Source organism: Microcebus murinus, chromosome 2 (genome assembly GCF_040939455.1).
Source record: "Microcebus murinus isolate Inina chromosome 2, M.murinus_Inina_mat1.0, whole genome shotgun sequence".
NCBI lineage: Eukaryota > Metazoa > Chordata > Mammalia > Primates > Cheirogaleidae > Microcebus > Microcebus murinus.
In genome coordinates, this window is record NC_134105.1 from 10,123,854 (window position 1) to 10,149,055 (window position 25,202).

At 39.6% G+C, this 25,202-nt stretch overlaps 1 protein-coding gene and 1 pseudogene across 1 annotated transcript in view; one reads left to right on the forward strand and one right to left on the reverse strand.

The window, feature by feature from the left end:
• The window catches only part of FBXO42 (F-box protein 42), a 92,380-nt gene that overhangs the window by 63,114 nt on the left and 4,064 nt on the right, over positions 1-25,202 (reverse strand). The gene's annotated exons all lie outside the window — the stretch shown is intronic.
• LOC105870488 (ER membrane protein complex subunit 4 pseudogene) lies at positions 12,463-13,106 on the forward strand (annotated as a pseudogene).

Consider the following 25,202-nt stretch of genomic DNA (forward strand, 5'->3'; position numbering starts at 1 on the left):
CATGGTGGCACATGCCTGTAGTTCCAGCTACTCGGGAGGCTGAGGCAGGAGGATCACTTGAGCCCAGGAGTTTGAGGTTGCTGTGAGCTAGGTTGACTCCAGGGCACTCACTCTAGCCTAGGCAACAAAGTGAGACTCTGTCTCAAAAAAAAAAAAAAAAAAGAAAAGAAAAGAAAAAAGAAAAAGAAAAATGGAAACATGAACCAAAACTCATAAAACTGCTTTCAAGATCATTTATCTACCAAATTAGCTTAAAGTTCACAATACTGTGTCCTAGCAAACTGGCTGCTAAAATCTTAGTGATCATCAGCAATTGGTGGCTACTAGAAAGTACCATGTTTCCCCGAAAATAAGACCTACCCATAAAATAAGCCCCAGCAGGATTTGGAAGCATTTGCACAATATAAGCCCTACCCCGAAAATAAAACCTAGTGCTTGGTGTGGCTATGCAGCGTATCTGCACAACCCATGCATTTCATCACGGAGGGGTAAAGAAGACGAGCAGCCCTTCCCATCTGCCCCATGAGAGCTCTATTGCTCGACATGAGAGATTGGGGCCAATGGTTCTAAAGGAAATAGAGTCGCAAGAAATTCAGGATGAAATTCGGGGTTTGGAGAGTTATGTTGATGTTCCAGAAGATGACTTAACTGTATTTGAATAAATGTAGATTGTTGTACCGTACTTAAAAAAAATAACACATCCCCTGAAAATAAGCCCTAGGGTGTCTTCTTGAGGAAAAATAAATATAAGACCTTGTCTTATTTTTGGTGAAACATGGTAGCATGCCTAAATAAAGGGACATATACTGTTGAAATGCCCACTTTTAAGCAATTTTTACCATTCAACCATTTCACTGGCCACAAAAACATCAAGCCCCATACCCCTGAAGGGCATAAATAAAGGTACTAATACTGTTGAAATATCCACTTTTAAGCAATTTTCATTATTCAACTATTACACTGACCACAAAAACATCAAGCTCCATACCCCTGAAGGGCATGTTTGCTAACTTGGCCCCGGGCACAGATACCAGAGACAACACATAGGGTGAGCACAGATGTAATTCCTCAGTAATTACATGCCCAATATCAATCTGCACAGTCCTTCATTTTCATTTCCATGATTAGCTATTGAAATCATCACTGGCCAGGCACAGTGGCTCACGCCTGTAATCCTAACACTCTAGGAGGCCAAGGCGGGCGGATTGCTCAAGGTCAGGAGTTCGAAACCAGCCTGAGCAGGAGCAAGACCCCCATCTCTACTATAAATAGAAAGAAATTAACTGGCCAACTAATATATATAGAAAAAAAAAATTAGCAAGGCATGGTGGCGCATGCCTATAATCCCAGCTACTGGGGAGGCTGAGGCAGTAGGATCGCTTAAGCCCAGGAGTTTGAGGTTTCTGTGAGCTAGGCTGACACCGTGGCATTCACTCTAGCCTGGGCAACAAAGCGAGACTCTGTCTCAAAAAAAAAAAAAAAAGAAAAGAAAAAGAAATCATCACTTATACTCCCCAAAATGTAGAGGCATTTTGAAACTCTGAGGTTTTCTTGCTTTCATGCCATAAGAAGCCCTACAAAACATTTCACATCTAAGTATATTAACTCGATGAATGTGGTTTTCATGAAACTGTTTAAAACAAACATTCTTCACCCTTCACATATCTGTGTTCAGCTTTCTGTTTCCCTAAAGTGACTGAGTCTTTGGGAGAAACCACAATCTAAAGTCAACATACTGGAAACCAAGCTCTCTTGAGGGCAGAGACCATTGGCCCACATTTTTGCCTTCCTAGCAGGAGGCATTCCAATGAGTGCAAGGTTTATTGACTCAGAACACCTCTGTGTCAATCTTTCATTATTTTATAATAGAAATTACGTCATTAGTACATTCAGGAAATATCAGATCCTACCCCTTACATGTCACTGAATGCTGTCAAGATATTTTATTGGTCATAATAAATACGCTTCTTCTGTTCTTTGAATTTTGACCTACCTTTCTTTCTTTTTCTTTTTTTTTTGAGACAGAGTCTCACTCTGTTGCCCTCAGTACAGTGGTGTCATCATAGCACACTGCAGCCTCAAACATCTGGGCTCAAGTAATCCTCCTGCTTTAGCCTCCTGAGTAGCTGGGACTATGGGCGCGTGCCACCACACCTGGCTAATTTTTTCTATTTTTTGTATAGACAGAGTCTCGCTCTTGCTCAGGTTGCTCTTGAACTCCTGACATCAAGTGATCTTCCTGCCTCAGCCTCCCAGAGTGCTAGGATTACAGGCATGAGCCACCGCACCTGGCCCACTATTTAATATTTTAACTAAATTAACAAAGCTCATCATCTGGAGACTCCTTAGTTACTGACAGTCAATGTTTTGACAAAAAAGTCTAGAGATAGAATAATTTGGCATAACTACTGTTGCTATTAGCAAACTGTCAGCTATTTTGACAAGCAAATTCAGAGAGCTGTTTCTATAAAGCATTCCAAATTTAATAACACATATCAGCTACAGTTAAAAAAAATGGTTAACTCAGCATGTTACCCAATTAAGATTCCCTTTAATGAAATAGAAAAATAAAGTATTCCCCAAAACTACCCATCAGCATGCTTTCTTATCATTTTTTACAATGGCTGATATTAAATGAAAGCACCTTATGACAAAGTAATAGTGGAAATGGACCAGTTCTCAAGGCCATTCTCCATATCCATATGTAACAGTCAAAGGATTTGTTATTACTAAGTATAAATAGTTAAGAAAAGTGTACTGGTTTCAAACATTAATGAAGATGCTCTAGGTTCTGCAAATTCCATACATTCTAGGTCCAGCAAAATGTTTCATTTGATGGAAAAGTATAATGTAACTTTAATTCATTCGTTCTTTCTTTCAATCTATCGACAGGGTCTTGCTCTGTTGGCCAGTATAGAGTGCAGTAGCATCAGCCTACCTCATTGTAACCTCACACTCCTGGACTCAAGTGATGCTTCTGTCTCAGCCTCCCACGTAGCTGGACTACAGGCACACAGCACTGCGCCCAGCTAATTTTTCTATTTTTTATAGAGATGGGGTCTCGCTCTTGTTTAGGCTGTGAATTTTTAGATTTTTAAGAAAAGATGGTAATAATGCACTAAGTATAGGATTTTGATTGTAATAATAATTTAACTTATAACAGTAATTTTAAACAGAAGGCTTTCATTGTGAAATATAGTATAAATCAGAAGGGGAGTTAGAGGAGGGAAAAAGGTACATTTTTCTAGGCTAGGAAGCACCATGATTTTTTTTTTTCTCTCAAAAATAATTGTCAGGGCCAGGCACGGTGGCTCACACCTGTAATTCTAGCACTCTGGAAGGCCAAGGCGGGAGGATTGCTCAAGGTCAGGAGTTCAAAACCAGCCTGAGCAAGAGCCAGAACCCTGTCTCTACTAAAAATAGAAACAAATTAATTGACCAACTAATAGAAAAAATTAGCTGGACATGGTGGAGTATGCCTGTAGTCCCAGCTACTCAGGAGGCTGAGGCAGAGGGATTGGAGTTTGAGGTTGCTGTGAGCTAGGCTGATGCCACAGCACTCTAGCCCAGGCAACAAAGTGAGACTCTGTCTCAGGGGGAAAAAAAAAAAAAATTATCAGAAAAAGCAAGAAAAATGGAAAAGGCAATAAAAGCAAAAATTAAAAAAAACACAAAATTATCGTAGTGTAACAGTGGTAACCTGAATTAACTCAAAATTGACTGCATCAGTCCATCAGGTTACAGAAATGTTCAGTTAAAAGCACACTTTACCTCTCCCATTATGCATTTATAATACACCTGCCCACATACTAGCAATTTACTATTCTGTAGTTGTTTGCTTGCCTTGCCCTCTCCTCCCATTAGGGCACAATAGAAAATAATTCTACTTTCTACATCCACTACCTGATATACACTGTAAGCATTCGGCAAAAGCTTGCTGAATGAATAAACAAGCACAGCTTTATGAATTCATTTTAGAGACAATAACAAAACTCAAATCTTAATTCCCAGATATTCTGATGAAACAAACAGAAATTTCATATACAAAAATAAAATAATAAAATCAGATTTAGATGGCCAAAGACTTACATGAAGCTAGGCAAGGGAGGATAAAAATGGGGCATGAAGAAATAGAAACTTTTATTCTTAAGTTAAAAAAGAAAATGTACAGTATCTAAGCAAATTATTACTATTTTTAAGATGTTTGGATTTTTCTGCCTTTACGTGCCCTCACTCTGACAAAATAGGAGGGGTGTGTAAAAACAGCTGCATGTCAGGGTTCTCTTTGCCTTTTGGGAAAAGGCTTTATCACAACGGTTCCCAGACTTCTGAATTTCACAGATCAGCATTTTTATTTTTATTTTTGGTGGGAAGGGACTGACATGGGGTTGACAACTTTTTATTTTTCCAAATAAGGAAAAAAATAAAAACAAAAGAAACCACACACACGGAAACAAATCCTACCATCTAATATCATCATAGTTTCATAAAAGGATATTTAAAAACCTGAACAAGTTAGAAGATCATAATCTCTAGGAAAGGAAACCTCACACACACACATACACACCCTAAAGACTCTGTTGCCCGGGCAACAGAGTGAGACTCTGTCATTCATTCATTCATTCATAAATGAATGAATGAATGAATAAATAAAAACTATCTATTTCCAGTTATGCTGGGAAACCATTTTCTAACACTAGAAAAACATTTATTTTTTTATTTTTTATTTTTTTTGAGGCAGAGTCTCACTCTGTCGCCCGGGCTAGAGTACTGTGGCACCAGCCTTGCTCACAGCAAACTCAAAGTCCTGGGCTCAAGCAATCCTTCTGCCTCAGCCTTCTGAGTAGCTAGGACTACAGGCATGCGCCACCATGCCCAGCTACTTTTTCTATATATTTTTAGTTGGCCAATTAATTTGTTTCTATTTTCAGTAGAGATGGGGTCTTGCTCTTGCTCAGGCTGGTCTCCAACTCCTGACCTTGAGCAATCCTCCTGCCTCGGCCTCCCAGAGTGATAAGATTACAGCATTAGAAAAACATTTAGAGATGATGATGACTACTAGTAAAAGTGTGTGAAAAATGAATGCAACCTGATTTCTTTTAGAAATAGCTTAATTGCTCTTTTCCTCAGTTGGCTAGTCAAATTTATGTTTTGCTCATGTGTTTCGCCCACTAAATTCTTAAGGTCTATATTTTTAATAAGGTTTACCTATAATATCTTTTTTCTTTTATATTTTAAGTTGAAATTAATTCTATCAGTCAAATTTTATTACTGTTATTGGGGATATTACCATCAAACCACAGGGTTACATAACTTTACACAGAAACTAAAGGTATTTTATTCTTTTTGAGACAGAGTATTGCTCTGTTGGCCCTGGGTAGAGTGCAGTGGCATCATCACAGCTCACTGCAACCTCAAACTCATGGGCTCTAGTGATCCTCCTGTCTCAGCCTCCTGAGTATCTGGAACTGCTGGAACTACAGGCCTGTGGCACCACACCCAGCTAATTTTTCTATTTTTAGTAGAGACAGGGTCTTCCTCTTGCTCACACTGGTCTGAAACTCCTGAGCTCAAGTGATCCTCCCGCCTTGGCCTCCCAAAGCACTAGGATTACGAGCATGAGCCACCTTGCCCAGCCCATAAACTAAAGTTTCTCACGCAATATGCTCCTATATGCTACTTAAAACAAACAAACAACAACAACAAAAAACAGGAACGAGTCCAAACCTCATTGCAAAATTATGTAAGTTAAAAAACTCTTCAAGATTCAAAAGAATCTGTGAAATAAGGAAAACAAAAGTGTCCTCTGGGTTAAAAATGGCTAGGATAATCACCACTTCATGACTTCAGTTTAAGAAGGTCTAACACCTTTCTGGTTTACTCATGCAATGCAGATCAGTTTCAATACAACCTTTAAAAAATTTAATGTATTTTACTTTCCATAATCAGTTCTGTATCTTGAAATGTTTTTCTCATAATTAAAAAAATTAAAGGCAATTCTTTTTTTTTGAGGCAGAGTCTTGCTTTGTTGCCCAGGCTAGAGTGAGTGCCCGTGGCGTCAGCCTAGCTCACAGCAACCTCAAACTCCTGGGCTCAAGCGATCCTACTGCCTCAGCCTCCTGAGTAGCTGTTACTACAGGCAATGTGCTACCATGCCCGGCTAATTTTTTCTATATATATATTAGTTGGCCAATTAATTTCTTTCTATTTATAGTGAGATGGGGTCTCACTTTTGCTCAGGCTGGTTTCGAACTCCTGACCTCGGGCAATCCACCCGCCTCGGCCTCTCAGAGTGCTAGAGGCAATTCTACTTTGATTCTACATTTCTTCTAAATATATCTACATATCTTATACAAGTGTTTCTGCTATTGCTCAGGCAGAATCCATATAAAAGAAGAAAAATTTGAAAAACATACCGGATCTGGCAATGCTTATCAATTTAAAATGTGCAAACCCTTTGACTCAGTAAGGTAATTTTCAGGTATCTTTCCAACACAAACATTCATGTGATCAAAAATGTATGCGCAAGTGGAGGTTTGTTGCACCTTCTTTTAACGACAACTACTTGCAAAACTTAATTATCTGTCCACTGATTCCATTTCTTTAATGTTAATAAGACTACTTGAGTTTTTTATTTCTTCTTGAGTTAATTCTGGTAAGTGGTATTTTTTTCCTAGGAACTTATAAGTCATCTGAGAGAAATAATATCAGACATAATCAACTATAGCTTTCATTACTCACATAATTTAAACTTAGATGACCGACTATTCCTTATTTAAGAGTTATCTCTTCTGTGAGGTTCTTCCATCCCCTCCAACCAATTAAGTACTCCTTATGGCCTCTAATCATTTTGCAAATTAGCTTCATTATCTTAAGAGCTGCATAAATATGTTGAGTAAGGTGGCCTCCAGGACTTAACCCAACATTAGATAAATAATACAGATAGTTTCTACTTTTCACCACTTCACAAGTTACAATTCTGCTTATTAATCACTTGCCTAATTAAAACCTACATTTCAGTTCTCATTTGCTATGGTTTCCAATAAAGTCTAGCCAAAGGCAATAACACAAAGGCAATCAAGATGCAACATGTACAACCATAATTTTGCTTTAAGGCAGAAAATATACTGTAAGATATGGTGTCCATAAATGTGAACATTATCAATGCCAACTGTCCTTTTATATGTAATGTATCATACTGTGCTTCAGGTGGGTAGTGTGACACAGCTAAAAATTGTTAACACTTAATTCAAAATTGAAGAGTTAGTATTTAAAAGGATAGAATCAGGAAAACTAATTTCCATCTCTGACCTTCTCTAAATTTGCTATGATCTCAGTGAAATTGATCTTGCATACTCTATCAACTGTCTAGTAAAAATAATAGTCCACCACAAACTTCAAAAGGCAATATTTTGTACCATCTCTATAAAAATAAGTGAAGACTATACAGAGTACAAATGTATTCAAAGAAAGCTTGTAATATAAAATTTAGCTACCAGACAGAAAGAAATATGTGGAAGGCAAAAATTTTTACTTCAATTTTAAAATTGATTCTACAGGCTAGGTGTAATGGCTCACCTATAATCACAGCACTTTGGGAGGCAGAGGCAGGAGGATTGCTTCAGCCCAGGAGTTCAAGACCTGCCTGGGAAACACAGTGAGACCCACCTCTACAAAAATTTTTTTTTAATTAGCCAGGTAGTCCTAGCAACAGGAGAGGCTGAGGAAGGAGTATTACTTGAGCCCAGGAGTTTGAGGCTGCAGTGAGCTGTGATCACACCACTACACTTCAGGCTGAGCAACAGAAACCCTGTCTCAAAAATAAATAAATGAATGGTAAAAAAAAAATAAAGAAAGAAAAAAATTGATTCTACAGATAAGACTAATGCTCCCAGAACACCTCTCTGGTGCGTAAGCAAAAGGTCTATGGTAAACATCATTGACCATGGTAAGCAGTATGGTCCATTCTAAATATTGTTGATTTTCAAACTTTTTTTTTTTTTGAGACAGAGTCTCACTCTGTTGCCCTGGCTAGAGTGCCATGGTGTCAGCCTAGCTCACAGCAACCTCAAACTCCTGGGCTCAAGCAATCCTTCTGCCTCCTGAGTAGCTGGGGCTACAGGCATGCGCCACTATGCCCGGCTAATTTTTTCCATATATTTTTAGTTGACCAATTAATTTCTTTCTATTTTTAGTAGAGATGGGATCTCACTATTGCTCAGGCTGGTTTCTAATTCCTGACCTTGAGAGATCCTCCTGTCAACCTTCCAGAGTGCTAGGATTACAGGTGTGAGCCACCACGCCTGGCCTAAACATTTTTTAAAATAACCTACAACTAAGAACATAATATAAAATAAATGCCCCTAATTTCACTATTTCATATTTACTATTCTGCATCAGTTTACAAACTCCAAAATTAAATTGTCATTTGTAGGATTCCCACCCACACAATAACATTAACATACAAAAGAAAGATAATATAACACCTAGGTTATTAGCAGTTATCATCTAGTTCAATGCTACTTCTTTAATACTGCAAACTACAAATCAAAACTTCAAACAGGAGGCTGGGCATGGTGGCTCATACCTATAACACTAGCACTCTGGGAGGCTGAGACTGACATTGCTTGAGCTCAGGGGTTCAAGACCAGCCTGAACAAGAGCGAGACTGTCTATACTAAAAATAGAAAAATGAGCCAGGCGTCATGGCACACATCTGTAGTCCCAGCTGCTTAGGAGGATGAGGCAGGAGTATTATTTGAGCCCAGGAATTTGAGGTTGCAGTGAGCTATGATTGCACTCTACCAAGGGTGGCAAAGTGAGACTCTATCTCAAAACAAAACAAAAAGCCTTCACACAGGAGAAATGCTAGATAAACAGTGCATAAAGATGGCTCATATAGGTAAAAACATTCAAAGTTATTTTATTCTTAGACACTGAAATCCTTGGATTAAAGCAAATGATTGGCTGGGAGCAGTGGCTCAGACCTCTAATCCTAGCACTTTTAAAGGCCAACGCAGAAGGATTGCTTGAACCCCGGAAATGTGAGGTTGCAGTGAGCTATGATGATATGCCACTGCACTCTAGCCCAGGTGACAGACAGAGATACTGTCTCAAAAAAACAAAAACAGGCCGGGCGCGGTGGCTCACGCCTGTAATCCTAGCTCTCTGGGAGGCCGAGGCGGGCGGATTGCTCGAGGTCAGGAGTTCGAAACCAGCCTGAGCAAGAGCGAGACCCCGTCTCTACTATAAATAGAAAGAAACTAATTGGCCAACTAATATATATAGAAAAAATTAGCCGGGCATGGTGGCACATGCCTGTAGTCCCAGCTACTTGGGAGGCTGAGACAGAAGGATCGCTTGAGCCCAGGAGTTTGAGGTTGCTGTGAGCTAGGCTGACGCCACGGCACTCACTCTAGCCTGGGCAACAAAGTGAGACTCTGTCTCAAAAAAAAGAAAAAAAAAAAAAAGAAAACAAAAACAAAAACAAAAACAAAAATTTAAGAATTAGCTGAGTGTGGTGGCACATGCCTATAGTCCTGGCTACTGGGGAGGATAACTTGAGCCAAGAAGTTGGAGGTAACAGTGAGCTATGATCACACCACTGCACTCCAGCCTGGGTGACAGAGCAACACCTGTCTCTTAAAAATCAAAAAAGCACATTATGTTCAAGGATTTAAAGGGAAACATGACTACAGTAAGGAGAGAAATGGAAAATATTTATAAGGAAAAAAAAATCTAGCGATATGAAATGAAAATATTACTGTACATAGTTAACAGCAGGTTAAAGGATACAGAAGAAAAGAATCAGTTGAACTTTAAGACACAGCAACATGAACTATCTAAAGTGAAACACAAAGTGAAAAAAAAAGACTGAAAAAACTTAATAAAGCCTCAGTAACCTTTGGGGCAATATCACAAGGTCTAATATACACGTAATTGGAGTCTTGGGGAGGAGGAGTAGGGAGCCAGAAAAAATTTTAAGAAATATAAGGAAAACTTTCCCAAATCTGATGAATACAATAAATTCAGGGATCCAAGGATCAGAACAAAACCAAGTAGGATAAAAACACATACACAAAGACAAAAACCACACCAAGACACTTCAGAATCAAATTGCTCAAAACCAGTTATAGAGGCCGGGCGTGGTGGCTCACGCCTGTAATCCTAGCTCTCTGGGAGGCCGAGGCGGGCGGAATCCGCCCGAGGTCGGGAGTTCGAAACCAGCCTGAGCAAGAGTGAGACCCCGTCTCTACTATAAATAGAAAGAAACTAATTGGCCAACTAATATATATAGAAAAAAATTAGCCGGGCATGGTGGCGCATGCCTGTAGTCCCAGCTACTTGGGAGGCTGAGACAGAAGGATCGCTTGAGCCCAGGAGTTTGAGGTTGCTGTGAGCTAGGCTGATGCCACGGCACTCACTCTAGCCTAGGCAACAAAGCAAGACTCTGTCTCAAAAAAAAAAAACCAGTGATAGAGAAAAACTTAAAGGCAGTCAGAGAAAACAGGAACAAAGAATGACTGTCAGAAATTATGAAAGACAGAAGTCAGTGGAATGACATTTTTTTTTTTTTTTTTTTTTATTTTTATTTTTTTGAGACAGAGTCTCGCTTTGTTGCCCAGGCTAGAGTGAGTGCCGTGGCGTCAGCCTAGCTCACAGCAACCTCAAACTCCTGGGCTCGAGCGATCCTTCTGCCTCAGCCTCCCAAGTAGCTGGGACTACAGGCATGCGCCACCATGCCCGGCTAATTTTTTTTTTTTTATATATATATATCAGTTGGCCAATTAATTTCTTTGTATTTATAGTAGAGACGGGGTCTCGCTCTTGCTCAGGCTGGTTTTGAACTCCTGACCTTGAGCAATCCGCCCGCCTCAGCCTCCCAAGAGCTAGGATTACAGGCGTGAGCCACCGCGCCCGGCTGGAATGACATCTTTAAAGTACTGAAAGAAAAAATTCAATGTGGAGTTCTATATGTATGTAAATATCCTCAAACATAAAGGTGAAATAAAAATATTTTCAGAACAGCAAGGTGGAAATACTATAACATTAATACACCTGCACTGCAAGAAATGTTAAAGTTCTTCAGGTGGAAGCACGATACTTGAATATACATTAAGAAATGGCCAGATGTAGTGGCTCACCCCTGTAATCTAAGCACTTTGGGAGGCCAAGGCAAGAGGATCACTTGAGCTTAGGAGTTCGAGAACAGCCTGAGCAAGTGTGAGACCCCATCTCTACCAAAAAGAAAAAGTAGCCAGGCATCGTGGTACACACCTGTAGTACCAGCTACTTGGGAGGCTGAGGCAGGAGGATCCCTTGAGCCCAGGAGTTTGAGGTTGCAGTAAGCTATGACGACACCACTATACTCTACCCAGAGCAAATGAGTGAGATGGACTCAAAAACAAAAAAGAAAAAAAAAAGGAAAGAAATGAAGAACACAGGAAATAATGGATGTATGGATAAATATAGGAGACTTTTGGTTTTCTGACTTTTAAGAATTCCTTAAAAGATAACTGATTAAAGCAAAAATAATATATTGTGGAGTTTACAACATATATAGAAATAAAATATATGGCAACAATAGCACAAAGATGGGGACAAGGGAAATATAGGGTCTTATATGTGAAGAGACATAATACTGCACCTCTGTACAATAGACTGTAGATAAATTTAAAACACATATTGTAGACTGTACATAATGGTAGACTGTTGTAAATTAAACAAGTATAGTGTAAATCCTACAACCACACACACAAAAACAGATATGGCTATTATCCCAATAGTAAAACAAAACGGTATTCAATTACTTAATCCAAAGAAGGTAGTAAAAGAACAAAGGACAGATGTTACAAAGAGAAAAAGAGCAAGATGGTAGATTAAAACCCAACTATATTAAAGTATATTAAATATAAATTGTCTAAACATTCCAAAAAACAGAGATTCACCTTTCCCTTCCCCTCTGATACCTTAAAAAAAGGAGATTATCAGACAGAATAAAAAAGCAAAACCTGGCCTGGCGTGGTGGCTCACACCTGTAATCCTAGCACTCTGGGAGGCCAAGGCGGGCGGATTGCTCGAGGTCAGGAGTTCGAGACCAGCCTGAGCAAGAGCGAGACCCCGTCTCTACTATAAATAGAAAGAAATTAATTGGCTAACTTAAAAAAATTAGCAGGGCATGGTGGCACATGCCTATAGTTCCAGCTACTCGGAAGGCTGAGGCAGCCCAGGAGGTTGCTGTAAGCTAAAAAAAAAAGCAAAACCTAACTATATGTCCACTAGAAATACACTTTAAATGCAAAGGTGCACAGAAGTAAAAAGTAAAAGGACAGGAAAAGATACAAGGTAAATACTAAGCACTACAAACTATAGTGGCTACATTAATAACAGACATTGTAGACTTCAAAACAAGGAATATAGGGAGTGAGAAGCTGCGGGCTTTAGAAAGCTGCTGTTGACGTGATGTCGGCCCGGGGGAGCCTAGTAGCCAACCAAGGCCGGCGCTTCAAGTGGGCCATTGAGCTGAGCGGGCCTGGAGGAGGCAGCAGGGGCCGAAGTGACCGGGGCAGTGGCCAGGGAGACTCACTTTACCCAGTAGGTTACTTGGACAAGCAAGTGCCTGATACCAGTGTGCAAGAGACCGCATCCTGGTGGAGAAGCGCTGCTGGGACATTGCCTGGGGTCCCCTCAAACAGACTCCCATGAACCTCTTTATCATGTACATGGCAAGCAATACTATCTCCATCTTCCCTACTATGATGGTGTGTATGATGGCGTGGCGACCCATTCAGGCATTTATGGCCATTTCAGCCACTTTCAAAATGTTAGAAAGTTCAAGTCAGAAGTTTCTTCAGGGTTTGGTCTATCTTATTGGGAACCTGATGGGTTTGGCTTTGGCTGTTTACAAGTGCCAGTCCATGGGACTGTTGCCTACATATGCATCAGACTGGTTAGCCTTCATTGAGCCTCCTGGGAGAATGGAGTTCAGTGGTGGAGGATTGCTTTCATGAACCTGAGAAAGCAGCACCTGGTGCCTATGTATTTGGGTCTTATTTATATCCTCCTTTTTTGCTCAGTGGCTCCTCATCATACTCTTAAAATAATCACTCATGTTGAAAAAAAAACAAAAAGCTCTCTTCTTCATGGTGAAGAGATAGATCCTACTAGAAGGACAATGTTCACATTATTACAAAAACAAATAAACTGTACCACAACCCCTGACTGGGAAAAAAAGAAAAAAACAAGGAATATAACCAGGAAAAATGAGAGACACATCAAAATGATGAAGAGATCAATTCATCAAGAAGGAATAACAATCCTAAATATGTATGCTCTCAATAACAGAACAGCAAAATATGTGACGAAAATACTTCCCAAGAATCAGCTAAAGATGAGTATTTTTGAGTAATGACAGGATATCTAGAATTTCCTTTAAAATACTCCATACCTCCACCCTACCCAAAAGTGAGAACATAATTGAAATAAGATAGGAAAAATGTTGGTAATTTTTAAAGCTAAGTGATGGGTATAAAAAGACATTACATTATCCTCTCTACTATTGTACATATTTGAAAATTTCCACTACATCAAATTAAAGAAGGAAAAAAGAGAAAGGGTTTACTGAACTGCCCTGCACTAATACTGATGAGAGATTGGAAAAAACAGTGGCCAAAAGAAAAGAAAAAACAGTGGCTAACACAAGAATCCTCAAAACAAAGGTACATTTAATTGTTAAAATGTACAGAAATACTTATGTACAGGTATGAATAAAACTAGGCTTGAGGGCAGGCACAGTGGCTCACACCTGTAACCCTAGCACTCTGGGAGGCCAAGACAGGACTGCCTGAGCTCAGGAGTTTCAGATCAGCCTGAGCAAAAGGGAGACCCCATCTCTACAAAAAACATCAAAAAATTACCTGGGGCCAGACATGGTGGCTCATGCCTGTAATTCCAGCACTCTGGGAGGCCAAGGCGGGTGGATTATTTGAGCTCAGGAGTTCAAGACCAGCCTGAGCAAGAGTGAGACCCCATCTCTACTATAAAGAAATTAATTGGCCAACTAAAAAATATATATAGAAAAAATTAGCCAGGCATGGCGGCAAAGCCTGTAGTCCCAGCTATTCAGGAGGCTGAGGCAGAAGGATCGCTTGAGCCCAGGAGTTTGAGGTTGCTGTTAGCTAGGCTGACGCCACTCTAGCCTGGGCAACAGAGTGAGACTCTGTCTTGGAGGGGAAAAAAATTAGCAGGTAGTGGTGGTATATGCCTGCAGCCCCAGCTACTACCACACCCGAGCCTAGGTGACAGAGCAAGATATTGTTTCAAAAAAAAAGAAAGAAAATCACCTTAGCCATAAGTTCTGTTTTTTATCAATTTATTAAAATGTAGCAATAACTGAAGGAAACAGAGTTATAATTCTAAATGTTTAATTTTATATAGTAAAGACAGGCCTTCTTAATCAAAATAGATTAGCATAATTGTTAATTATCTTTATTATTTCCTATTTACATAGTGCTATATGGCCAGAACAAGGAGCTATCTGCAACTTAAGAACTGAAAGAAAAAAATTAATTTTCAGAATTCAAACACACTTGCACCAAATTCTGCAAATGTTTGCTGCCTACAAGAATCTGACTTAGAAAAGATGTATAAAATCATATAAAAAGATTTCAATATATTACCCATGAATTTTTAAATTAATTAGTAATAACATTCATTTCCAGTAATACTGATACCCAATGTGTTAATAATCAAGATATAGTCACTTCCATCCAGAGACAGAATCACTAAGGCTTCTGTTTATTCTACTTTTCTTCTGAGCTAAATTTTCAAGTTTTCTAGCTAGAATTGACATCAGCAGTTTTTTATATTGGTGAGCCCCCTCTGCTGGTTTAGCAGCAGTAGTTATGCAAAAATTAGTTGCGATAGTAATAAATACACTTTCATTAAATTAATGAAATAAGCTAATTAATGTACATTTGATTAAATATATAAGTCATAAAATGCACATTTCAGTTTAAAGCAAGTTATATTAACTTTAGACCTAAAAAGGTAGGTAATGAAAAGTTATGTACATTAGTAAAGAAAGATAGGCTTCGCCAACTTATTTTTTATATTCACAAAATGACTTCATAAAACATCTAATTTGTACAATATATTGTTCACTTAAATAAACAGACTGTCATTTATATTAAGTAAATACTCACATAAGACTATCCCTATAGAGGGCTGTCCAGAAAGTATTCAGCCATTGTATTGTGTATCTACTGAATCCATGGCTGGATACTTTCTGGACAGCCCTCGTGGAATGTTATAAATACATAAATATATAGTAAAATATACAAGCATGCATAAGAAAGCTAAATATCAAATTCATCATGGTTATTTTAGAAAGAGATGAATGCAATAGGGATTGCAAAAGGAACACATAGAAAGTTTCAAATGCTACCTGTGTCTTATATATTCCTTTTAAAAAAAATTCTGGCTGGGCACGGTGGCTCACGCCTGTAATCCTAGCTCTCTGGGAGGCCAAGGCGGGTGGATCATCTGAGCTGAGTTCGAGACCAGCCTGAGCAAGAGCGAGATCCCCGTCTCTACTAAAAATAAAAATAAAAAGTTAATTGGCCAACTGAAAATAGAAAAAAAAAATAAAGAAAAAAAAAATTCTGAGGCCAGGCACAATGGCTCACACCTGTAATCCTACCACACTGGAAGGCTGAGGTGGAAAGATTGCTTGAGGCCAGGAGTTCAAAACCAGCCTGAGCAAGAGCAAGACTCTGTCTCAAGAAAAAGAAAAAAAAAAAAGCAAATTTCAAAAAAATTCTGAAGCACACATGGCAAAAGTAAAAAACTTGACAAAGCCGGTTGAATGATTAAAAAGTTTATTCCCCCTAAAAATGTTTTTCTGTAAAATGTGTTATAAAACATTTTTCTTGCTGTTGTAGTTTAAAGCAACTAAGATAACAAATGAAGTCATATTCTTTAATCACTCAACTAGGTATCTCAAATAAAATACATTGAATATTATAGTGAAATTAAACAGAACCAACTTTACATGTGAGAAAGAGGAAATAAAATTGCTAGGAAAATGGTCTCTCTCTTACATTCTTTACTTTTTTTTTTTTTTGAGACCAAGTCTGCTCTGACACCTAGGCTAGAGTGTCTTGGAATCAGCCTAGCTTACTGCAACCTCAAACTCTGGGCTCAACTGATTCTCCTGCTTTGGCCTCCCGAGTAGCTGGGACTACTGGCAAGCACCATGACACCCGGCTAATTTTTCTATTTTTAGTAGACGGGGCCTCACTCTTGCTCAGGCTGACCTCAAACTCCTGAGCTCAAGTGATCTTCCCACCTTGGCCTCCCACAGTGCTAGGATTACAGGCTTGAGCCACCTCACCCAGCCTCTTTGTCTCACATTGTCTTTTTGATAGACTATTTTTTTAGAGCAGTTTTAGGTTCACAGCAAAATTGATCAGAATGTACAGATTTCCCATATATTCCCTGCCTCAACATGTTCTGTTTTTTAAAACGTAGTAAGAATCAAGAAATGTACGGGTATGGTGGCTCACGCTTCTAATCCTAGCACTCTGGGAGGCCGAGGCGGGAGGATTGCTCAAGGCCAGGAGTTCGAAATCAGCCTGAGCAAGAGCAAGACCCCGTCTCTACTAAAAATAGAAAGAAATTAATTGGCCAACTAAAAATATATATAGAAAAAATTAGCCGGGCATGGTGGCGCATGCCTGTGGTCTAGCTACTTAGGAGGCTGAGGCAGGAGGATCGCTTGAGCCCAAGAGTTTGAGGTTGCTGTGAACTATGCTGATGCCACGACACTCTAGCCAGGGCAACAGAGTGAGACTCTGTCTCAAAAAAAGGAAATGTATTATTGGTTGCACAAAAATATGAATACAGCTAAAACCACCTAAAATGATTAATTTTATGTTATGTGTTTGTATCATAACAAAAAAATGTTTTATGAGTGGGGCCAATTTAAATCAAAGGAAGACAGCCGGGCACGGTGGCTCACACCTGTAATCCTAGCACTCTGGGAGGCCGAGGCGGGTGGATTGCTCGAGGTCAGGAGTTCGAAACCAGCCTAAGCAAGAGCAAGCCCCTGTCTACTATAAATAGAAAGAATTAATTGGCCAACTAATATATATAGAAAAAACTGGCCGGGCATGGTTGTGCATGCCTGTAGTCCCAGCTACTCAGGAGGCTGAGGCAGCAGGATTGCTTGAGCCCAGGAGTTTGAGGTTGCTGTGAGCTAGGCTGATAACACATGATACCACAGCACTCATTCTAGCCTGGGCAATAAAGCGAGACTCTGTCTCAAAAAAAAAAAAAAAAAAAAAAAAAAAGAAAGCACAGCTAGTGGGCACACTAATGTAATTCTACCTCAATCAGTTATAGATAAGAAAACATCAAAAATGGCACAAAAGAAAAAGGAAATTTAAGATTACCCTGTCATCACTGTTACAGAAAAACTGACAATAAAATAGTAAACTTTAAATTTTTAAAGAACAAATCTCTGAAAATTTCCAGCTTCATCTGTTATCACCATTAGAATTGCTCAAATTCAGTTTAATTCTTGATGACTATATTCCCCTTGGTATCTAACTACCTCTCTGACCCTTCATTGTGTGCTTCCTTTCTCCTTTCATACCCTATGGAGGTAGCCCCTAAGCTTCCACTTTTTGCCTTCTCTTTCCTTGCTACATTTTCTCCTCGGGCAATCACGTAGTTTCAAATATAACCTCTAAGAGAATGACTCACGAGACTGTGATATCCTTGAGATTAGAGACTTAAGTGTCTATTTGATACGCCTGGTAAAAGGCACAAATTCAGTTAAACATTTATTCAAAAGAATGGATGGATGGATGATTCTAAAACTCACCTCTAGGCTTGGATTGTCCTGAACTCCATCAACTCATTTTCATATTTTCAGTTGCCTTCTAGACACCTTACACACTAGGTTCACATTAAACATTTTCCCAGGCACCCACTTACTATCCTCTTTTCCTGACTCAAAAGCCAGAAGTCATCTCTTACTTTTCCTTTTCACTTTCCTCTCATATCTAATCAATTGTCAAATTTCTCTTATATTCAGCCTTCCTTCCAATTCCCTCCATTGCTGGCCTGTATCAGGGTCGTATCAGCTCTTAACTACCTCAATAGGGAGAATTGTTGGTTTTCCACCTCCTTACGCCTTCCCTCTTCAATGTATCCTTTATTTTGCTGCTGGATTAATCTTCATGATGCAAATCTGGATCAAAAACTTTCACTGACTGTTCAATGCCTATTCTTTAAAATTCAAGGTCTTTAGCATAACTTTTAGTTTTCAATTTTTATTGTAGTAAAATATTTTTATTATTTTCCCATCTTAACCATGTTTAACTATACAGTTCAATGGCATTAAGCACTCCATGAATTGCATATTATTGTGCAATTATCACTACTATCCATCTCCATAACTTTTTCATCATCTCAAACTGAAACTCCAAACCCATTAAACATTAATTTCCCATGCCTTGTGCCCCCTACCTTTAGCAACCATCATTGTATTTTCTGTCTCTATGAATCTGACTACTCTAGGTACTCCATATGCATACATATGTGATTCCAACAGTATTTGTCCTGTCTTGCTTACTTCACATAGCATAACATGTTTCACATTCATCCATGTTGTTCTATGTATCAGAATTTCCCTCTTTTGGCCGGATGCTATGGCTCACGCCTGTAATCCCAGCACTCTGGGAGGCCGAGGCGGGTGGATTGCTCAAGATCAGGAGTTTGAAACCAGCCTGACGGAGACCCCATCTCTACTATAAATAGAAAGAAATTAATTGGCCAACTAATATATATAGGAAAAAATTAGCTGGGGCATGGTGGCGCATGCTTGTAGTCCCAGCCACTTGGGAGGCTGAGGCAGTAGGATTGCTTGAGCCCAGGAGTTTGAGGTTGCTGTGAGCTAGGCTGATGCCACAGCACTCACTCTAGCCTGGGCAGCAAAGCAAGACTCTGTCTTAAAAAAAAAAAAAAAAAAGAATTTCCCTCTTTTTAAAAATATTCCATTGTATGTATATACACCCCATTTTGTTTATCCATTCATCCATTAAAGGACATCTGGGTGATTTCCACCTCTGGCTATGTGAATATGCTACTATGAACATTGATGCAGAAATATCTGTTTGAGTTCCTGCTTTCAATTCTTTTGAGTATATACCTGGAAGTGGAATTGCTGGATCATATGGTAATTCTGCCTTAAGTTTTTGAGGAAGTGTCTTCCACAGCTAGCATAGCATGTTAAAGTCACCACAATCTGGGTTCAATCTTGTTTTTGTGTGCTTCTCCCCAATATAGTCTAGTCCTCTTTTGTTAGGCCAAACTGAATCTTGATAAAGACTTTTGCTTCCCAGCTCTATGATCCTTTGCCCCTGGTGCTGTTTGGGATACAATTTCATATGTGCAAATCTGTCTATCCAAGGCTGGGTCGGGCATCACTTCTTTCAGAAAACCTTCCCTGATTCCTCCAATTAGAATGAAACTCTTTTTTCTGAATTCCCTTTATATTTTCTTCTCACTTTCTACCATATATAATAATCAAGTACACATCTTCCTCAACAAGTATGGGTTATATGTCTGATTCATGTATGTACTGCCCCTAGTAACTAAACTATAGTAGACAACAGATAAATGAGTAAAATCAATAGATGACAAAAGGAGATAAAATATAATTTAAAATTTCCAGGGCTAGGCATAGTGGCTCATACCTGTAATCCCAGCACTTTGGGAGGCTGAGGTAGGAGAATTCGTTGAGGTTGGGAGTTCAAAACCAGTCTGGAAACATAGTGAGACTCTGTCTTCACAAAAAATTGTAAAAATAGGCAGGAATAAAGGCACACACATGTAGTCCTAACCCTGGCAGGGCGCAGTGGCTCACTCCTGTAATCGTAGCACTCTGAGAGGCTGAGGAAGGTGGATTGCTCAAGGTCAGGAGTTCGAAACCAGCCTGAGCAAGAGCGAGACCCCCTCTCTACTATAAATAGAAAGAAATTAATTGGCCAACTAACATATATAGAAAAAATTAGCCGGGCATGGTGGCGCATGCCTGTAGTCTCAGCTACTCGGGAGGCTGAGGCAGGAGGATTGCTTGAGCCCAGGAGTTTGAGGTTGCTGTGAGCTAGGCTGATGCCACGGCACTCACTCTAGCCTGGGCAACAAAGTGAGACTCTGTCTCAAAAAAAAAAAAAAGTAAAAACCAAAACTTGCAATTTTGTAATATTTAGAACTAGTGCTGACTGGTTTACATATCAAAACTGTGTATCTTTAAGTAGAGGAAACAAACAAACCTTGTATAGATAGATGGGTGTTTTGAACTAAACATCAAGGTTTAATAACTAAAATTGTGCAAAACTTGTTAGATATTTGGCTTTATTACTTTAAAAAGAAAATCTACACAACAAATGGATACAGCTTTAATACTGGGCAAAAGAACACAACAAAAGAATACATAAAGTATGGTTCCATTTATGTAAAGACAAAACTACTGTTTAGGGACACATACGCAGATGGTAAAACTATACAAAACTGCAAAGAAATTACCACACAAAGTCAAAATAGTGGTTACTTCTAAGAGAGAGAAATGGTTGTGATCAGACAGCAGGACACTGGAAAGATGTTTAGGACACCAGCAATATTCTATTTCTTAACATGGATAGTGTTTACACTGGTATTTGCTTGTAATTATTCTTTGTTCTTTTTTTTGCTTGCAATTATTCTTTAAACTGCATATGTTTTATGCACTCTTCTGTATTTTTCACAATATAAGGAAATCTAGCTAAAATTAACTTTTAATACTATTCAATCATAATGTGCAAATATTTGTGCAATTGAACTTTCACTCTGAACACATGCTCATTCACATAGTTCTTCTAAAATAGTTTCATGGCTCGGCACAGTGGCTCACATCTGTAATTCTAGCACTTGGGAAGCTGAAGTGGGAGGACTGCTTGAGGCCAGGAGTTGGATCAGTCTGAACAACATAGCGAGACCCTGTCTCTATAAAAAAATTTTTTTTAATTAGCCAGGAGTGGCAGTGTGTGCCTGTAGTCCCAGTTTCTCAGAGGCTGAGGCAGGAGGATCACTTGAGCCCAGGAGTATGAGGTTTCAGTGAGCTGTGACTGCACCACTGCACTGCAGCCTGGGCAATGAAGGGAAACCCTGTCTCTTAAAAAAAAAAAAATAGATAAATAAAAAAATAAAATAGTTTCAGCTAAGAATGCATAGCAGAACCAATCTGCCAAAGGTAAAAGAAAAACCAAATCATTAGGAACTGAGATGAAGAAATCTCATTGGAAATCTCTTAAGGTTCCAATGCTTCTCAAACTTCAATGTGAATCTAATTTAAACTATAGATTCAAATTCAGTAAGCCTGGTATAGGACTTGACATTCTACATTCTAACTTTGATGATGCTAATGCTGCCAGTCTGTGGACTTTGTGTAGCAAGGTCTTAAGTAACCATTAAAATGCAGTGGGTGTCAAGACTAGATGATAAAAGGAAAGGGGAAACCATAGGTATTGACAGTATGTGCCAGGTACTTTATCTCATTTAATCCTTACCTCACCTCTATGACGGATATATTATCAGTCTGTTTTACAGATGAGGATAATGGGGCTCAGATAAATTAACTTGTCCATGGTTACACAGCTTTATAGAAAAGAAGATGAACCAGAATTTAAACCCAATTCTATGACTCCATTTATTTTTCATGTTTTGTAGAGAAATGGTCTCACTATGTTACCCAGGGTGGTCTCCAATTCCTGGCCTCAGGTGATCCTCCTACTTCAGCCTCCCAAAGTGCTGGGATTTCAGGCATGAGCCACGATACCTGGCCATTTAAAGATAGTATAAATAAGTCATTGAAATTAATTCCACACCATCCTCAAAAGAATAACAGTAATATGTTCCATTACATGATTATCTTACATATAGACTTTCATCTTCCTCTACTAGCTCTTTCTTCAAAATGTCCTTCCTTTTATTGTTATCCCCCTGTTACGATGCTGGTTTCACTGTCATCACATTTAAACCACAGTAGCTATCTAACTTCCCTGACTCGTCTCTTGCTCCATCAATCTGTTCTAGAGATTATTCTGTAGTCTCTAGAATTCATCAAATGGGAGCAGATGAGAAGCATGGTGAAAATGATGTTTCAGGAAGAATTCAAAGTACTCTACAATCCCACAATACGCCTATCAAATCTCTCAGTTTGCATATAAAGCCAGCTTCCCCACTGACACAAAAATATTCTGCAAAGAACATAATACATTTTAACAAGATGCCATAAGGGAATGGAAAATTTCGTTTCCACTTGTGTTTTTTTTCTGGTGGTGGGCAGTGAAAAGAATGCCCTCCTGCTTCTCCCTACCTAAAATACTCATCTCTCTAGACAGAGGACAGTACCTCCTTCCATCACAAGTCATTTCCTAACCACCTCCTTCCACATTAATCATTTCCAGAAATCCATCTGTGCCATTACTCTTTGACACTTAAAGTCACACTATTTCATGCTGTTATAGGCATGTTTTTATATGGCTTTTCTCCATAATCAGATTATAATTTCATGAATGGTGGATGTTTTGACTGCTCCTTATCCACAGGAAACCTAAAGGACTGTGGGTAAGCACAGATACCCACCCTACCTTTTTTTGCCCTTTTGGTCTACGTAACACAAATGTAATCAATTATCTGTATTAAATCTCCTCTAAAATATCTAGTATGGGCCCGGCGTGGTGGCTCACACCTATAATCCTAGCACTCTGAGAGGCTGAGGTGGCCAGATTGTTCGAGGTCAGGAGTTTGAAACCAGCCTGAGCAAGAGCGAGACCCCGTCTCTACTATAAATAGAAAGAAATTAATTGGCCAACTAATATATATAGAAAAAATTAGCCGGGCATGGTGGCGCATGCCTGTAGTCCCAGCTACCTGGGAGGCTGAGGCAGCAGGACTGCTTGAGCCCAGGAGTTTGAGGTTGCTGTGAGCTAGGCTGACGCCAGGGCACTCACTCTAGCCTGGGCAACAAAGCGAGACTCTGTCTCAAAAAAATAAATAAATAGGCCGGGCGCTGTGGCTCACGCCTGTAATCCTAGCTCTTGGGAGGCCAAGGCGGGCGGATTGCTCAAGGTCAGGAGTTCAAAACCAGCCTGAGCAAGAGCGAGACCCCGTCTCTACTATAAATAGAAAGAAATTAATTGGCCAACTGATATATATATATAAAAAAAAAAAATTAGCCGGGCATGGTGGCGCATGCCTGTAGTCCCAGCTACCCGGGAGGCTGAGGCAGAAGGATCACTGGAGCCCAGGAGTTTGAGGTTGCTGTGAGCTAGGCTGACGCCACGGCACTCACTCTAGCCTGGGCAACAAAGTGAGACTCTGTCTCAAAAAAAATAAATAAATAAATAAATAAAATATCTAGTATATTTTCCAGTTTTTGGGCAGATCCTGGTGAATGGAATATTCTAAGATTAAAATATTCTAAGAACTATAGGCCAGGCATGGTGACTCACACCTGTAATCCCAGCACTTTGGGAGGCGAGGTGGGAGGATCTACTGAGGTCAAGAGTTCAAGACCAATCTGAGCAACATAGCCAGATCCTGTCTCTACCAAAAAAAATAAAAATAGCCGCGTGTGGTGGCATGTACCTATAGTCCCAGCTACTGCAGAGGCTGAAGCAGGAGGATCACTTGAGCTCAAGAGTTTGAGGTTGCAGTGAGCTATGATCACGCCACTGTCCTGGTGTCTGAGCAACAAAGGAAGACCCTATCTCAAACAAAACAAAAAAATCCGCGAAGAAATCTTACATTTGCCTCAGTTATTTTGTTGGTAGCAATATGGACACTATATTTTTGAGCCTTCTTATATATAAGATAAAGTAAATAAGGCCGGGCGCGGTGGCTCACGCCTGTAATCCTAGCTCTCTGGGAGGCCGAGGCGGGCGGATTGCTCGAGGTCAGGAGTTCGAAACCAGCCTGAGCAAGAGCGAGACCCCGTCTCTACTATAAATAGAAAGAAATTAATTGGCCAACTGATATGTATATAAAAAATTAGCCGGGCATGGTGGTGCATGCCTGTAGTCCCAGCTACTCGGGAGGCTGAGGCAGAAGGATCGCTCGAGTCCAGGAGTGTGAGGTTGCTGTGAGCTAGGCTGACGCCACGGCACTCACTCTAGCCTGGACAACAAAAAGCGAGACTCTGTCTCAAAAAAAAAAAAAAAGATAAAGTAAATAAATGTTAACACTATTAAAACCAAAATTTTCAGTGTAATAAGTGAATTAAAATCAAAACGGAAAAAAATTCTGTAATATGTTAAAATTAATTTGTAAATATCAACACTAAGATTTGATTTCTTTTTTTTTCTTTTGAGACAGAGTCTTGCTTTGTCGCCCAGGCTAGAGTGAGTGCCGTGACATCAGCCTAGCTCACAGCAACCTCAAACTCCTGGGCTCAAGCAATCCTGCTGCCTCAGCCTCCCAGGTAGCTGGGACTACAGGCATGCGCCACCATGCCCAGCTAATTTTTTCTATGTGTATTAGCTGGGCAATTAATTTCTTTCTATTTATAGTAGAGATGGGGTCTCGCTCTTGCTCAGGCTGGTTTCGAACTCCTGACTTCGAGCAATCCGCCCACCTTGGCCTCCCAGAGTGCTAGGATTACAGGCGTGAGCCACCGCGCCCAGCCTAAGATTTGATTTCTAATTAACATATTTTCTAGTTCTGCCTACTAAAAGAACTAGACACAATAAAGACCCCATGGCATTAGACATCCCCTGTATAAGACACTAGGGCTTCTTAGAAAAATGACTAAGTTACTATCTAAGGCAAGTTACTGTTCAGAATAGTAAAATTTTAAAAGTGACTTGTTTTACATAATACCTATATATTTATATTTATAAAGTATAAATATATAAACACACATGTGTACATATGTGTCTGTATCAAAGCACCACAAGATACTTCCATCTTTGAAGTAAAACACAGAACAGCAACAAACACTGGCGAAAAAAAATATTTGTTGAGACGTGCGTGGTCTTGCTCTGTCTCCTCAGCTAGAGTGCAGTGGCATCATCACAGTTCATCACTGCAACCTCAAACTCCCGAGCTCAAGCAATCCTCCTGCCTCAGCCTCCCAAGTAGCTGGGACTACAGGC